We start from the raw sequence: 14,347 nt of genomic DNA, 5'->3' as shown, positions 1-14,347 counted from the left end.
ATATATCAGTTATGGTTTGGGCTGATTCAGACAAAAGGAAAAATTCTCATATTGCCATATAGGCAGTCTTTTCTGTAAGCAGCTTTTTTGTTACTGAAGCTGTGCAGAATATATTGATGGATTTAACTTTACCAGTATTTTTGAAACATAGGAAGGAATGTAATTACAACACTAATTAATCTCTGCATCTCCTCCTCTTTCCTGCTAGGAATTCTAAAAAAAAGGTCAAATAAATAGATCTTGCTATAGACTATTATATCAAATAACTCCTGGTTTTATTACTTACAAAATCTGGAGCTCAGTCATAGAACATCTACTCCAAGACTTCTTGCAAGATTGAAAAACAGTATTAGAGGATAATCACAGGTGTACCTCAGCTGGTGATTGAAAGGGTGATAGCTCTAGTGTAGATAAGTTAGCAATGTTTTTTAAAAATCTTGAGACTTAGGAACAATTGCTAGTCAGACAAAACTGATTGCAGCAATGTGAGTTTAAAGACACTGCAGAATTAGTTCATTTAATTTTCATATGCATATCAAAATCAATTTTGTGCCTGTTTTGAGAAAAAAAAATGTTTATTTCCTAAAAGTGAGTTTTAATGAACTTTTGACTGTTTAAACACCAAAATGTTAATTCTTTATTCATTTACATAGACATCCTGAAAACACTAAAGCAATCAGCTGCTTATCTGATTTCTCTGTTCCATGCTGGGGAAAAGTTGAGAAATGTTGGTGATTCTATAGTTACTTTTCCTATAAAATCCTCCGTGCTAAAATCCGATTTACCAGTCAAAAAATGCTTATCATTAAAGGTTTTGCAGAAAAAAGTATTGCTGGCCCAAGCAAAAGGGTCAGGATTTCAGTCCAATCCCTAGTTTCACTAGATTCCTATCATCAAAGTTTTTTGTATACCAGCAGTAGTAAAAGAGTAACATTGAGAACTGAAGTTCTCACAAATATAGAAATGCCATATGTAGCTGGGGCCTTCCAGGGGCAAAAGTTAACCAATGGCCCACTCTCCATTCCCTTCAGCCCAGGTTAACCTGCCATGCCTTAGTCTTATGTGATAGAGTGGGGTGAATGGGAACATACCTGGTCTTCAATGTAGTCTGTCATGTGCTTAAGGAGAGTCCCACCAGATGTCTTCATAGGGCTCATCTCCTCCTCTCCTACATCCCACCCACACATTTTTAGAAGAGTTATTTGCAGCAGATGTTGATGGCTTTTCCTTCCAGATTCATCTGTCTGGTTCCCCCTTTTTTCCAGCATTGCCCCTTTTAAGAATACCACACCCCATTCATAGTTTCATAGTTGGTAAGATTGGAAGGGACCTGAGCAGATCATCAAGTCTGACCCCCTGCCATAGCAGAAAAGAGTACTGGGGCCAGGTGTTCATCCAGCCTCCTCTTAAAGGCTTCCAGGGTAGAAGTCAGCACCACTTCTTTTGGAAGTTGGTGCCAGATCCTAGCCACCCTGTCTGTGAAGTAGCATCTCCTGATATCTAACCTAAACCTGCCCTCTGCCAGCTTGTGACCGTTATTCCTGGTCACTCCTGGGAGTGCTCGGGGGAACAGGGATTCCCCCAATGCCCACTGGTCCCCCTGACTAGTTTGTAAATGGCCACCAGGTCCCCCCTCAGCCTTCTCTTGTGGAGGCTGAACAGATTCAGGTCCCTTAGCCTCTCCTCATAGGGCCTGCCCTGCTGCCCCCTGATCATGCAAGTGGCCCTCCTCTGGACCCTCTCCATGTTGTCCACATCCCTCTTGAAGTGCAGCACCCAGAACTGGATGCAGTACTCCAGCTGCGGCCTGACCAATGTTGCATAGAGGGGGAGGATCACCTCCTTGGACCTGCTCATGATGTATCTGTGGATGCATGACAAGGTATGGTTGGCCTTCCTGACTGCCTCCCCACACTGCTGGCCCAGGTTCATATCGGCCTCAATAATGACTCCTAGATCCTTCTCTGCCTCTGCACTGAGGAGAAGGGAGTTTCCCAGCATGTAGGTATGCTGCTGGTTCTGCCTCCCCAGGTGCAGTACCCTGCACTTGTCAGTGTTGAAACCCATCCTGTTTTTTTCCACCCACCCCTGTAGCCTGTCCAGATCTGATTGCAACCTATTCCTTCCTCCTAGCGTGTCCACATCCCTCCACATCTTAGTGTCATCTGCAAATTTGAACAGGGTGCTTTTTACCCCTTTGTCCAAGTTGCTGATGAAGATGTTGAACAGTGTGGGCCTGACGACTGAGCCCTGGAAAACCCCACTGCCCACATCCCTCCAGGTCGAATAAGACCTGTCCAACACCACTCTCTGGGTGCGGCCCTCCAGCCAGTTAGTGACCCATCTGACTGTGTAGTTATTGACACCACAGTCTCCTAGTTTTTTAATGAGAATGGGGTGAGAGACCATGTTGAAGGCCTTCCTAAAGTCCAGAAAATCTATATCCACTGCGACACCTGCAGCCAGGGATTTGGTGACCTGGTCATAGAAGGCCACCAGGTTGGTCTGACAGGATCTGCCTCTAATGAACCCATGTTGGTTGCCCCTAAGCATAGTATCCCCTGCTGGCCCCTTGTGGACATGCGCCAGGATAATCGTCTCAAAAAGCTTCCCCAGGACCGAGGTAAGATTCTATTGCAAAGGGGCATTCCAAAGAGGCAATGCCATTCCTTGGCATTGTCCCTTTAAGGGTCACCAGTTCAAACAAATAAACAAAGCATGGGCTTGCCTTGCTTGTTCAGTGAGTCAGTTCAACAAATGTAATAGTCTTCCTTGTTCCCAGACTCTGGCTATTCTTCTTCCAGATCCCTGGTTTTTGCCTAGCTGCCCACCTGGGGCACACCTGGCTATTCACATCCCTCTAGCCAAGCTGACTGCCACCTGCCAGCAGCCATACCTCCTGTCCAGTGAGGGAGGGAGTTTCTGGCATAGCTGTCCTCCTTGGGAGCTTCTCCAGTACTTCCCCACTGTGTCCAGCATCTTCAGATTGGCTGGCAGGACTGCATGTAGCACATCTGGGAGCTCCACCTTTTCCCCGTGACTATCTCATGGCTGTTACAGGCTGTGTTCCCTGGCTGTTCCCTATTCCTAGCCTGACCTGGCTGTCTTCCTGGTTTGCAGCCTGGGTAGACAATCTGAGAGGGAATTTTCTGGACACTGTGCTGCCTGGTAAGAGTCCTGTGCCCAAGCCCCTGCGACACTATAGTTGTGGCTTCAAGAAAAATATCAAATATTGTAAGGTTCATAACATCCTTGAAATTATGTTTAAACTGTTTATTTTCCTTAGATAAATCTTTAATCAAAAGATTAAAGAGCAAAAGCATAACATACATATCCTTTCATTTTTTTAAATCTAAATAACCCTCTGGTCTAAGATGAGCCCCAGCCCATGCAAGACATGGTGCAGGTGTGGAAAGGCCTACCTTGCATTTTTAGCATGGGTCAATGGAATGTATGCAACATCAGACCCCATACTGATAAAAACCCCAGTATGAGTGCAACTCTGCTGGCTTCCACTACTCAAGGGATCTGTTACAACTAGGGTGACCATGGCTAAGTACAGATAGTAAAAAAGCCTAAGGCTGAATCAATTCAATCTTTGCAAGTTAGTCTAAGCTGCATAGATTGAACTGATAAGCAAGTGAACAGACATTCACTTTTGATTCTGGAAATACAGCCACATGCCTGCAGTGGCCCAAGCCAGAATCTGGGGCATGCTAGAGCACACCTCCATGCTTGACTGGAGCAGACAGCTTGGGCCAAGCCTAGGTCACCCAAACTGCAAGAGGAGTTTGTGGGGGAAGTGCAAAGCATCCTGGGATGCTGCAGGACTGTTAGTTAACTTGAATCTGGAGGGAATCTGAGACAGAAGTTCAATAAATCAATTTAACCAAAATCAGTTAGGTCTGATACTACATCCACCCAGGTTTATCTTAAACTAGTTTTGGCCCTTTTGAAAGCAGTTTACAGTCACTGAACTTCAGTTGTGTTACAGATCTCAACCAGCTTCCAATCACTTACACTGGTTTACATGTAATTTCTGTCCCTAGCCCATATGTCCCCAGTTGGGCCAGGACAGTCCTGGATTTTGTAGGGCAGTCCAGGCAGGTTGGTGAAAAGTCCCAGAGACAGAGGCAGAGGCATGTGGGCAGGGGCACAGGGCACAGTCCAATGGGGAGAGTGAGCAGCATGGTGCTCAAGCGGGTGGGCAAGCATGTACCAACTGCCACTGCTGCGGTGCAGGAGCAAGGCAGGAAGATTGAAGCAGTCCCCAAACCAGCCCACCCCCACCTCTAGCTGCTGTTCAGGAGGAGCCGGTCTGCGCAAGCACCATGCTGCTCCATCTCCCTGCTAGATTGCAGCCTGTGCCCCTGTCCCTGCCTCTGTTTCTGCCTGCAGCAGCACTGCTGACTTTGAGGGGCGGGGGTGTTCACCCAGTTTTCCTTCAAAATAGTATGGGTCACCCTAATTATAACTCTGGTAGCAGTAAAACTTTTATGGACAGCTACATTTACACCAGAAGTTCTGACCCGAATCATTCCAAATTCTCCACAACAGCTGTAATTTTCTGAGCTGTGCCTTGGTGTCCCTAAAGAGTCCCTGATGTAAGATTTTTGTCTTGAATTTGAACCACTGATCCTGAATGCAACAACCCCCCACAAATATTACCACTACAGCAGAAAGTATTCTGCTCCATTTGCTGAGGGGGTATGGCATAACACTGTCTGGAGCTGCACAGATGAGGCTATACAGCTTCCTATTTCAGAAGTAGCCCACGTTTCTTTCCAAACTGGAAACAGATTAGCCAGATTTGCATGGTGCTGTACATCAAATTCACTCTTACTCTCAGCACAGCTAATTAGTTTAGATGCTGTACTATACTAAGACAGCTATGCTAATCAGAACCAAAGTTCTGTAGACTTCTTCTGGTTCTAGAGTTTGTGGAACTTCCAGGACTACATCATGTATTTTGCTTACTGAAAGTTCTCCTCTTCAGTCCAAGGGCAAATTCACCCACACATACTCTCTCATTTTCTTGGTCTTTTGTTGCTCCAATTTACTAGTGCTTCGTACCCTTCTGAATTGCAGTTGTATTGCCATATAAAGTACAACAGAGTGATGAATCAAATCCATACTCTTCAGACATCCGATCACTTACTACTGTCTTCACCACCTCCTACTAAGAATCTGCCATGGTTTAAGTGCCAGAGAACCCTCAGTTTTTCCTAGATCTCATTCATAATAGTATCTAAACAATATATATTCTACACCTATTTTCCCAGTGATCTGGCTTTCCACAGTGAACTAATTGCTATAAAATGCTACTCCACACTTTTTGTTCTAACAAACCGAACACAAAGCAACAAAATGAGTCTGTATTTACATAAGTGACTGCATTCTATTACCAGTTACCAAAATGTACATGCAGAGTTTTTTTTCAGTTTAATTTAGTGGGTCATATTATGGCTGGGTAAATTTGGCATACCTCTAATGACATCAACAAAAACAAGCAAGTTTACCCCAGTTCAGAATCTGAGCCACCTTAGGTTAGTGTCTTATTAGAGAAGAGATCTGCAATACAATCAAGGTGTTGCCTAGTGGAATTAATGTTATTAAAATGTACATGAATTACCATGATATTTTCTTATTTTTAAACAAGTAATAACAAACTGCACAGATATCTCTCTGCAGAAACCTTAAGTAAGGTTTTGCTTACACCAGATTGGATTTTTCACCAGAATGTTTTTGCACCGTGAGTTGTGGTTCCAGTCTTTAACTATATAATTATTCCACACATTTTGTTTATGCTGACCTAAGCTTCTTTCATAATGCTTCACTACATCTATACTATATAATTCTGCTGTTTTTGGAATAACAGCACTGCGCTCTGGGTGAATCATAGAAAATTAGGGTTGGAAGGAACCTCAGGAGGTCATCTAGTCCAACCCCTGCTCAAAGCAGGATCATTCCCAACTAGATCATCCCAGACAACACTTTGTCTAGCCAGGTCTTAAACACTTCCAAGGCTGGAGAGTCCATAACCTCTCTGGGTAATCTGTTCCAGTGTATTATTACCCTCCCAGTGAGAAAATTCTTCCTAATATCTAATCTAAACTTCCCTTGCTGCAACTTGAGACTGTTGCTTCTTGTTTTGTCATCTGCCACCATGGAGAACAGTCTAGCGCCATCCTCTTTTGAACCCCCCTTCAGGTAGATGAAGGCTGCTATTAAATCCCCTTTCAGTCTTCTCTTCTCTATGCTAAATAAGCCCAGTTCCCTCAGCCTCTCCTCAGAAGTCATGTGGCTCAACCCCCAAACCATTTTCATTGCCCTCCACTGGACTCTGTCCAAGTTGTCCACATCCTTTCTGTAGTGTGGGGCCCAAAACTGAACACAATACTCCAGATATGGCCTCACCAGTGCTGAATTGAGGGAAATAATCACTTCCCTTAACCTGCTGGCAACACTCATACCAAAGCAGCTCAGTATGCTATTAGCTGTCTTGGTTACAGGGGCACAGAGTCAACCAACGAGGGCATCCCACAGTGTAAAGTTCTGCTGCTATGCTTAATGTATTCTTAGCTCTTTCATGAGTTATCCAATGCATTATTGGATGCCTAAAAGAATCTTGGAATTTGGGGTCAAACTAAATACTATCAGAGGAATCCTCAGAGCTGTCCCATAATTTGTTTCTAAGATGCTGTCAGACAACCTGGAGAAAACTCTGTTGAGTGCAGTGATCCTGACAATTGCTAATAGTAACAAACTATACTTCATAGGTTGTCACACTACCAGGTGCTTTTATTGGGTTGGGAGGTAGTCACAGTGATGCTATGGTGACATATGTACAAACCATTGCTTATGTAAGATGTTGTCTGTCTTATAGCAGTTTACTTGGTAAAGTACCTTTCTAAGTTTGGCCAACTATCCCTGACTGCTGAAAAACAATAATGCTGTAGATCTGAGACAACTAGCTGTGGTGGTAGAACTTCCGGATGCCACCAGTCACTTTCATAGGGCTTGACCTTATGGGGGCACTCAGAAAAGTTAAGACTTAAAGCTGTAAAATTAATGCACATAAAGCAAAACACACTAAAAGTTCATACAGAACTTTTTTCCAAAATGGCTTTAGTTTGCAATAGCTTAATTCTCCTCCAGGCTCCACAGGTTGTTGTTGGCAGCTTGCCCTGACTATCTCAAATTTCTTGTGACTGCAAAGTTCTTAAGCATCATTTCCTTGAGTGAGGAATTTTTTTGGCTGAGCATTACCAGGATACTTAACTAGAATACAAACAATTGAAGAGCTGATCTTCCCTATCCAGATGGCATGTCCCAAAGAGAAAGGACTAGAAAGTAAGTAGAATGTCCCCAGAGGACTTTTTAATTTAATGCAAAGTCTGGGATTTATTATCTAGGCTTTAATGCTAGTCAAGATTTAACTTTGTATCAGTCCACTGATATGATTTTAGTTACAAAGAGAGCAGTGCACATAATATGCTATGCCTGTAATCCCAGGTGCTCTTAGCAATCAGGGCAAATTTAGTAAGAATTAGTTGGGTTACATATGGAATTTTTCCCCTGTTTGGATCAGTCTTGAGTCACAGAGGCTGGGAGGTAACAGGAGAGGTAGGGCTTCCATTTTGGTTCTGATTCTATATTGAAACACATTTTATGATGTAATTTCTCACAAAGTAGAAATTCCAAATGTAAACAGTAGTAGCAAGAACCTGCCCGAAAGTGAAACAGGGCTTTAACCTATATGCCAACCCATGCTCAAACCGCATACAAAAACAGGTATAAAGGATTTATGTGATATTCCACAGGACTCCCACAGTGTTCTTCACTTCCTGCCACACATGCTGCCACTGCTGCTTACTGCCAGGACAGGAGCTGGAAAGTGCAGGGGAGGAGGGGGACAGAAGGGTGAGGCACCCTCCATTCCACTCTCGTGTTCTCACCACTCCTCACCCACATTAGGCATTGCCTGGGACTCATGCCCCACTCACCCACCCATCCTTACACTACTGATGGCCATCATGAGTACACGCTGTGACACTATCCAGTAGCAATGACAATGACCCCTTCAGTCCATCTGTCTTAATGTTTTGTATATATATGTTTTAAAAGAAACATTAAATACAATTCAAGATTGTCGTTGCATTTGTTTAAATTATTTTAGTGTTACTACTCATTAAATTAGATATTACTAGATAATATAGCAATTCAGTTCTTCATAACCCTGTAATAATTCTATTAATATTCCCTGTGTATTGGAATTTTTTATGACAAAAGATTCCAAAGTGCTTTACAGAAAGTGAATAAAGGAATTAATTAATTCATAATAGAAATGCATCTGCCTCCAGGGAGAAAATGCAGCCTTTGTTCTGTGCCAGAAACATACTTAATAGTTTATTTATTTATTTAGGCAAGTAAAGATTATATCTAGTAGAAGCTACAGTGCAAATAAAAGTTGACTGATTGTAAATATAGCTATCCAGTTTGGAATCTGAGGAGGTTGTCTCTGCTTTCTAGAGTATGTGGTATAGTTTTTGTTTTCCTTTTGAGGATACTTTACATAAAATGAAGAACTTCAAATTTATCAGGTTTTGAGAAGATATCAAAGAAGAAGTCCTGATGAATTTGTTCAAATGAACTCAAATGTCTAAATCTTGAGTTTAGATGATCATTAAAATAGTTAACTATTTCCTAAGCATTCTTCCTGATCTTTCCTGTTTTTTGCAGGCTGCTGATAAACATCCTCTGAGAACTCTTGCATTTATAAAATAAAGAGCTTGTGCATAGGATATTAATAGATGATGACACTGGCATTCTTACCTGGTGTAAATAGTTGTATATTTTTTGTTTTTCAAAAATCAGTGGAGTCATGCAGATTTATACCATCTGAGGTGCTGGGCCACAGATGAAGACTTGAAAGCACCATTCAGATAATCTACTCTGACTTCCTGTGCAACAAAGGCTACAGAAATTCACCTCTTAATTCATGAATCAAGCCCAATAAATTGTGGTTGAACTAGAGCATATTTTTGAAAAAATACATGCAATCTTAATTTAACAACTCAGAATGATAAGGAATTTATCATTTTCTCTTAGTAATCCTATTTCCAGTTTGTACTTTGCACATATCATGCTTGAAGTACTAGATACCGATAGACCAGTATAGACTAGATTAAACAAGGTGTTCTCTATATGTAATTATAAACTGATCAAGTAAATTCTTAACTTCCTCTACACTATACTAAAGTAAACTCAATTAGTCTCATTGTAATGTGCTTTCAGACCATACATTATTCTTGTAGCTTTTTTTAAAATACTTTCCAGTTTTTCATCCTCTTTAAAAATTAGGACCCAAGACTTGGATTCAGTAGTCTTGGCCTCTCTCATGCCATATACAAAGTAATACTCTCCCCTCCTGTATCATTCATATGGCAATGAGTCATGTTAGACATTTTTACTGAAGCTTTACCCTGTGAACTTGTGTGGTTGGTTATGACCTGCATAGTTCTTCTGCCAGGTACTGTTCAGCCAAAATCAAGGGCCAGATGCAATTTCTAGAGGTTGCTGCTAACAAATTGAACAAGCTCTGGCTTCAGCCGCACCCAAAAATTTAGGAAAAATCAAACTACACTGTCTGGGCACTCATGCTGAACTGAACTTCCCATTAGCAAGCTTTGAGTCCGTTAACCAAAAACAGGCTTTTGTTAAAAGGGGAAGGAAAAATGCAACATGAAAGAAACTGTTTTACACACACAATGTTGAGGTAGGAGTGAGAAAAAGAATGATAAATTAGTAATAGGTAAGGTTACCCTCTAAGTCCCAGGGTGCTAGTTGTGAGTTGAGGAGGTTGCTTGACATAACCTTCTGCCCTCTGTTATACCCCACTCACCATTTGCTGTCCTGGCTTAGAGCGGTCTTAAGATGTAGATAAGTTGATTTTTATCCTTGTGGCATTTTCTTGGGGTCTTTTCTATCTCTTCCAGCTGAAACAGCTGCTGTTCAGGTGTGCGGTAGGGTGTACAGGACCCAACAGAGTCCTCAATCTTACAAGCAGGTGCTGATAGAGGAAGTTTTCCCGTTTTATCTTCCTTTAGGACAGATCAGCAGTAACGCAGAACTGTTACAACCTAGGGTATTCCTCTGGCCTGAAGTTTCTCTTCTCTGTTGACTTCCCCCTTTTTTAAATCAGTTTATACTCTGGCAGTTTTAAACTCTAGAGAGACAGTTGGTAAAAGTTAATCTGTAGTTAAGTCTTCCAATTGTCTTTACTAATGTGCTGCTTCCTTGGGTGAATGGTTCCATTCAGTTCTTGATTGCCCTTTTTCACAGGGCTACCTGCAAGTATCCCCAGTATTCCCCCACACCCTAGTCCAGGGTAGAAGTTAACCCACTCAACTCCAATGTACAACAGAAAGATGGGGTAAACTGAGGCATACACAATGATCATAGGAATATTACAAAACATTCCCACATTCACTTTGACCAGTAAGAGTTTCCAGCTCTAAGTCTATCCTTTTCATTGCTTTTCATGATATACCCCCCTTCTTTCTGCATGTATGACATGCCTTGACCTACAAGCATGTTGGTGCACTTGGTTATATTAAGAAGCAAATTCACTGATTGTACACAGTTTACCAAATGGTAGTTCTGTATAAGAGATGTATACCTAGCAATCTGTGTATCATCTACAAAACACACCAGCAAAGAGTTTGCATTTTTTTCCATGTACTGATTTAAAAAAATTGTGAATAGCTCCTTCTACCTTGGTTTTAAAATAGTTTTACCTTTGTGCATCTATGGAAATGATTATGCTTTATCCAAACAGATAATAAAGAAACATTGAAGTAATACATTGTGAGGTATTACCTAGAGGGATATTTTATAGCATCTTTATTAGGTCCCATGTTAATATCACATAAAACGGGTCTGGAAGGGTTCTCAGGAGCTCAGCTAGTCCAGCTCCTGGTTTAAGGCAGGATCATTTATATCTAAATCACCAAAGACAAATATTTGTCTAACGCGCACTTACAAATTTCCAGAAACAAAGATTTCACAGTCTAAGTGAGCTATGCCAGTGCTTAATTACATTCATATAATATCCAAGTTAAATTTCTCTTGTTTCAGTTTAAGCTCATTATTTCCTGCCTTCTCTGGGGACATAGAGAACAACTGATCTCATGCATACCCATCAAGCACTTTAACATTTCAACCCTAAATTAAAACACTGAACCTAATGAAAATGGTAATTAATAGAAAAAATATTCTTGAAAGGAGGTATATTTGACTGCATATGTACATGCAAAAAGTTATTTTTTAACAGGCTAACTAAATACAACTGTGTTGTCTTTACAGGCCTTGAAACAATGAGAACAAGGATACAGGTGGCAGTTTTGTCGACAGTAAGCCATGAATAATGTCTTAATTTTTATATTCAACCCTTTTCTTCTGAACAGAACAATTCCAACATCCTGAACATTCTAATATGCTAATCCTTCTATGCTGAATTTATTGATATTTATTGATATAGATATCCATATTTTAATTTCTGGCTACTTAATTATAAAACATTTAATCTAGTTCTAACTTCTGGTAATTTCTGTATTTTAATCACTTTGCAGATGTAACTGATTCAAATATCTCTATGTCTGTAATACCTAAATCCATTAGGTGGATTTAGATAATTAATTCAGGTATAGTTAACTTGTGAGATTCATTGCTACAGGATGTTGGGTGGCTGATAATTTAACCAGGTTCAGAAGTGGATTGGACAAGCTGATTGAAGATAGATTAAACATGATAGCTTAAGGGTGCAACTTCAAAATGGAGCAACTCTAGCAGAACAGGGAGGTATGCTCTACCGCAGGGGCAGGCAATTACTTTGGGCAGAGGGCCGCTTACTGCATTTTGGCAAGCTATCGAAGGTCACATGACAGGCAGCCAGGGGCAGATAAATACTAATTTTCAAAATTTTTTAGGGAGCCCACGGGCCAGAAAGAATGGCATGGCAGGCCGCATTTTGTCCACCCCTGCTCTAGTGCCCCCCACCCAAGGTTTTGGCCTGGGCCACTGCAGGCAGGTGGCTGCATTTCTGGAATTAAAAGTAAATGTTTGTTCATTTGCTTATCGGTTCTGTTTATGCAGCTGAGATTAACCTGAGAAGATTGAATCGATTCAGCCTTGGGCTTTTTGACTGTCTGTATTTAGTCATGGTGTGATACAGTATAGCATTTCTTATGTTCTTGTGACTCCCTGCAATGAGTTAACACATGTGTATCTCTGCCTATCATACAAAACCAATATTGCTTGCTCAACTGACATTTTTTTTCAGATACAGGCAAAAGCAAATTATTTATTTTCTGTATTTATTATGCTAAAAATTGTACCAGAGAAGTTATACTTCTCCACGCTGTTTGTTGGCCAAACATATTACATTCTGGACATCTCAGGAAGCATAATGTGGTTCTAAATTAATCTGGTACCTAACCAGCTCTGAACTGGCCCCAGAATCAAGGTTGAATGTGAGGCGGTAGCAGGAAGTCCCCTTTATTCACAACCTTATATAATAAACACTGTTTTAGGGTATCAAAAGACCCAGTTGTATTGGCTTATTATGGAAAGCCTATTTGGAAAGAATACTAATGTTAGCTGATAAAATGCAATGTTGACATAAATGGAGACAGTTACAGATTAGAGGTAAGTAGTAAATCAGCCTAACTTGTATTACTTTGGCATTAATGTACACTAATGCTTTGGCAGTGACATATGAAGAACGTAACTTCCATCAACTGTAGAATAGAAGGAGAAGGATTAATATTTCGGAAGAAACGATTCTTGGTAGTCTGTAAAATACATGGGAGGGTGCGTTACTGATGTCACATCTCTGCTGTTTTTTCTGCTGCATCCCCTCTTTTCATTCCTTCAGAATAGTTCATTTGTTTTGCATACCCACAGAATGTCAAGTAAGGAAAATTTATACCTCTTTTACTGTTATTACTGATTAATTGTTCTTTAGATGGGTATTGCAGTTACTTACTCTAGGCAGAATTTGTCCCCATTATGTTTAATAGATACCTTAAGAAGACTGGAGAACCACTTACTTAGCTGAACCTGCACAACACATTGACATTCGAACTAAGCACTTGACTTCTGAAACAAAGCACCTACTCCCATGGGTAATGCTCTGACTAATCAAAAACCATATGCTAAGGTTCTGACTGGACCCAGGCATAATATTTAGACCTTTGACTGCCATATAGGAGGCCTACACTTTATTACTAGTCTTAGCCTGTCAGTCCAAAGGTTGGCACAAAGCACTGAGTGAAGTAATTGCTCCAGGTTATTAAATAAGATATTTACAGTTTTGCTCTGCAGTCTTCTTCACTGTGCCTTTGTGTTCCACACTTGGAAGTGAATAGAAGAGGCAAAGTGATGCAAAAAGCAGAGCCATGTGGACCTGTGGTACAGGAAGAAAAGAAAACATCCTACCTGTTAAGAGTATTAACTATTGTTGGTTAAAACCTGGATTTTTAAAAAATAAGTTTCAGAGCTTGTTCATGAATTACTATGGCTATGCTTCAGGGCAAGTCCAGAAGTGGCATTGTTATTCCAGAAAAATGTTCCTGCAGTCTCTGAGTCTTAAAATGCAAGTAACTTTAAATTTTGCTGAAGGGTTTACTGCTTAATGGCCTCATAGTGACATACGGTTTTCAGACTCACTCACTTCCTTAGGAAAAGGCCTCCCTACAAAACTATTACTCAGCCTCAGTTTAGACTTTTGTTTACCTGAGAGCTGATTTTCTTAAAAACATGAACAAAAATTAAAGGTGTAATGTTTAGAATTTAAATTATTTTCCTATTTCTATCAGAAAATGTTTTACCTTTCCACTTCTAACTCTCTACTTTCTGTCTATGCTACCCCCATATCAGAAATAATTATACTTTGTACATATGGAGTATTTTCCTCCATAGATATCACAGTGTTTTAAAATGCAATGGGTGGTTTAAGAAGAGCAAGGGGCTGGACTACAGATGACCTCCTGAGGTCCCTTCCAACCCTTATTTTCTAAGATTCTATGCCTCTCTTATAACTGGGGAACCTCCATTGCCAGATTATGACCTAAATCAGTGATAACAAACTAGCAGCATGTGTACCACAAACATGGCAGCCCTGGGCACTGAATTAAAGGGGGCACTGGCAATACAAGTCTGGCAGCACTTGGGACAGGGAAGTAGAATGGGTTAACACTCAGAGAGGGGGTAGGGATTAGAGTAGCCACTAGGGAAGGGATGGAAGCTGAGAGATGGCATTTGCTCAAGGTTTTGGCCCCATGGG

This window comes from Crocodylus siamensis, chromosome 5, assembly GCF_052110815.1.
Source record: "Crocodylus siamensis isolate JL-2025a chromosome 5, ASM5211081v1, whole genome shotgun sequence".
Lineage (NCBI taxonomy): Eukaryota > Metazoa > Chordata > Crocodylia > Crocodylidae > Crocodylus > Crocodylus siamensis.
Note: the sequence above shows the minus strand (reverse complement) of the source record.